Source organism: Cervus canadensis, chromosome 2 (genome assembly GCF_019320065.1).
Source record: "Cervus canadensis isolate Bull #8, Minnesota chromosome 2, ASM1932006v1, whole genome shotgun sequence".
Lineage (NCBI taxonomy): Eukaryota > Metazoa > Chordata > Mammalia > Artiodactyla > Cervidae > Cervus > Cervus canadensis.
The window spans coordinates 20,315,136-20,319,046 of NC_057387.1; the positions used below are offsets into that span (position 1 = coordinate 20,315,136).

The 3,911-nt window shown below is 40.8% G+C and overlaps 1 long non-coding RNA gene across 1 annotated transcript; it reads right to left on the reverse strand.

Moving 5' to 3' along the window:
* Nucleotides 1-1,294: 1,294 nt before the first annotated feature.
* Nucleotides 1,295-2,656, reverse strand: LOC122434983. Its single transcript, XR_006267515.1, has 2 exons — nt 2,473-2,656; nt 1,295-1,785 (listed from the first exon to the last, which is right to left on the reverse strand). It is a non-coding gene; the product is annotated as an uncharacterized LOC122434983 (long non-coding RNA).
* Nucleotides 2,657-3,911: the final 1,255 nt, after the last annotated feature.

A 3,911-nucleotide genomic window follows, 5' to 3' on the forward strand; every position in this document is an offset into this window, starting at 1 on the left:
TTATCCTAAAATCAAACAAAATTTTATTTTTTGTTTTCATTTTTCTTCTGTTTTTTCAAGACAAAATTGGGGAGGGAATCATGTCAATAATATTAGGCCAGAGCCCTATCCAAGAGTACAAAGTCAACCCCCCTAAAAATAAAATTAATTTTCAGTGTTGAAAGCACAACAACAGTAAACTATTCTACGCATTTTATTACCTATAAGGTGATAGAACTTAATGGAGTCAACTTCCCTATAAGATGGGAACACTATTAATAATAGACCTACCTTTCATATCATCAATATCATCAAATAACTTTTTGCTTTGCAAAAGAATTAATTTTTTAAATTAATTTAATTTTTATTGAAGAATCCTTGCTTTACAGGATTTGCTGTTTTCGGTCACACCTCAATGTGAATCAGCCATAGGTATATATATATTCCTTAGTCCCCTTAACCATTTTTAAAAGATGTCTTTAAAAGATCATATGTACTTTCAGTTAGAAGAAAATAGATGATGTGATAGTAGAGAATTACATAGAAAGTTGAGACTCTGAACTTCAGCATAGTATGGCTGGAAAACTGTGAATAAATTATCAAAACCTTTGATACATCTTTCAGATCCAATGTTTTCAACCCCATTTGGAGACATCGTCCGTTTGATGACTGTTCTCCCTGCAGTTACTCTGCCCTGCCTCAGCACTCACCATCTCCTCTCACTGGTAGTGTACCCCAGATACTCAAGGCTCACTCTTCTCTTCACTCAAATCTTTGCCCTAAAACTCACTTTGGAAAAGCTTTTCTACACAGTTGTCTCTAACATAGCCCCATGAATCACTATTATTTGCCTTGTATGTGCGTGTGTGTGTGTGCGTGCGTGCAAACTCCCTTCAAGAGTTTAGATGGAAAAAGGACTTTAGTCACCATCCTCATGTCCCTAGCACATAAGAGACTGCCTGGCTTGTGTTAATAATTAGGAAACTTTTGTCAGTAAGTTAATTTCTATGAGTACACTGAGTTGAATAGATTCTTGCCTACTGGTTTTCAAATCAGGAAACTGAGACTGAGAGAATTCTTTTCAGGGTCTTCAAAGTAGACAAAGATAGAAACAAGTCTGAAACCAATGAAGGAATTCTCTGATCGATCCAGTCCAAAAGACATTCAGGCAAAGCCGAACGCAGTGGTGGAAAAGTCTAATCTGATAATCCAATCGGAATGAACAGGAACACTCAGAATACTTGTAGTTGACAGAAGAGATGAAAAACACTATATGCAAAAAACAAAAGAAAGAATGAAATAAATAAATACATAATGGGCTATGAATATGCTTTATTGGAGCAGCAAAGGAACAGACACACTAAGGGCTCAAGGGTAGAGATCACACGCGGATAACAGACAGGCACATGGCAAAGAGGATCAAGCGATGATCCTGCTGCTCTTCCAACAACGTGGTGTCAGCTTCAGGAGCCAAGCCTTTTCTCTGTCGGCTGTCACTCCAGGAGGAAGATTAAGGAAGATAGAATCCGTCACCATGGTCGAAGGGAGGACAATGGAAGAGCCTGGATCTTGGTGCCTTTACTTTCACTTGGGTGGACACTTCTGCTTGCATGGTGGGCATGGTGGCCCAGGAGGGCACTTCTGCTGGCTCACTGGAGGTGGGCATGGATGAGGTGGGCAAGGCTCATGGGACTTCTGTGTGCACACTTTTGGAGGAGGATGGCAGGGCTCCTTGACCTGATGGTGATGCTGCTGATGCTGATGTGGATGATGGTGGTGAGACATCCTTCCTGGGTGTCAAAGAATCTGAAATAGAAACAGACAACATTCTTCATAACTGAGTGTCTGAATGGTAGAACATTTAGCTGCGCCAAAAACCCTCCCATCACTAAGGACTCTTCTGGATTCCTAATACAGTCTTTCAGGTTTTTTATAGCTTCTTTTCCCTTCTTTTTTAGCATCTCTTGCCCTCAGACCTTCAGTCTTTTCTGGTTAGTCTCTCCTTCTACCACTTTCTAAAACAAAATTGCCTACAGAGGCGTTGTACAAATACAATCATACTCTCAAGAAGAATCTGGATAATAAACTTGTAGCCAATCCCCAAACAAATCTCTACTTATTTCTCCCATGAAATCTTGGTTTCTGGCCAAACTGACCTGACTCTGGGCTTCTGAGGAGAAATGCAAAGGCCCAGATTAGGCCCTCAATGGGATTGAATGCTGAGAAGGGTGCTTTTGGAACTAATGTATGCTGTGCTATAGCACTGTATCTCATCTCCCTTACTCTCTCTCAGGTTAAGACTGTGCCTCTGACTCCATTTTCTCCTCACATTTAAGATCACATTCATGACCAAATACCAAAAGTTTACCCCTAAATCCTCATTACCTCCTTTGTCCCATACAGAACACTAATTGCTTCAATTAAAGGCACTTCTTCCCCCAGATTAAACCCTACCACTCAAGTTCCCAAAAGATCTCTAAGAGTTGTGCTCACCAGAGGCTCCAAAGAAGACCTTTGACCGTCACGACAATGACAGCCCTGTGATGGAGACTCCTTTTATAAGGACCAGGCAGCTCCACCCAGGGGGACCATCCCAGGACTGGCATGATGCACTTGTTTCCCACCCAAAATACTACGCGCTTGCAATCTCAAAAATAAATTGCCACACTCATGCTGATATCACAGATCTCCCTTGTCCATAGATTTCTTTATCCTTCACTAAGGAAGTGCAGAGTGATTCACTGGAGACCTTGTCACATATTGCCTGTGCCATTGTTATGCACCGGTTAGGAAATATGAGGAATTCTTTGACAATAGTGTTGCTTTGACAACAATAGTTGTCAGACTTGGTGATTCTTCCACTCCCCAGCCCCCAAGGATTTGCTGTGTAAAACTTACTCCATATTCCGTTTCACCTGCTAGCATCCAGCTTTGTTTCCCTTGATGGTCGAGACTAGGATTTACTAACCTCACATATCTTAACCCCTACCCACAGTTTTTTTAATCTCACGTTCCTCACACCATGCCCCAGTGGTCTCTAGGCTTTTCTTGACAATTAAATGACTTGGGGCCACAAAGTCTTATCTTGTTTTTCTAGTTTTCTAGTTTCTAGTGTTGGCCGTCTCATGCCAGGAGTGTTTTCACATGGCTCCATTCATGGACTTCGAGAGGACAACTTGATCTTTCAGTTTTCTAGGCCATAAGGGCACAAGTTGAGATCTTTTGCTGAAGCTCTACTTTTGCAGATTTATACACTGATCTGGTCTCCGCAGCCACATGACCATGAGCAACTTGTAATCTACTAAAAACTCAAATTCCTTTCTTCTCATTATCTTCAAAATTGACTTACTGTCTCGGCTGTATGCATACATAAAGAAGCTTTTCCACTAATACTCTGCAAATATGCTGTGCCGCTTTACAATAATTAATTCAAATTACTCTATCAGGCCATTTTTTTTTTTTTTTGAAATGACATTTAGTGTGTTTTCAGACATTCTTAGTATACTCAGGGAATGAAGCTCCACGAGTCACTGACCCTGCCATTCAATCCATGGATATTTTTCTCTAAACAAATAAACTAAGCATGACATAGACCCCATATTTATTAGTATAATTATTTGAAACCCAGCAACCCTTCAGCTAATACTAAGCACTAAACCGTCCATGGGGGACCTTGAGTGCCCTGGGTATGCAGACGTCTATAGGCACCGGTACCTATGACATTAAATATTTCCCAACCACCCTGAAGATCAGATAACTAACACTGCTGTAATTAGCGACAAAAGCTATACTGGCCTCAACATTTTGCTATGGAAACAACAAAATGTCTAATATAAGGCACATGACGTAATCTGTTACCAAGTCCAAGCTTGCTCTGCTCGCTGCAGTGAATCTGAGATGAGGTGTCTAGCCTAGGAAAATGAAATAATGAA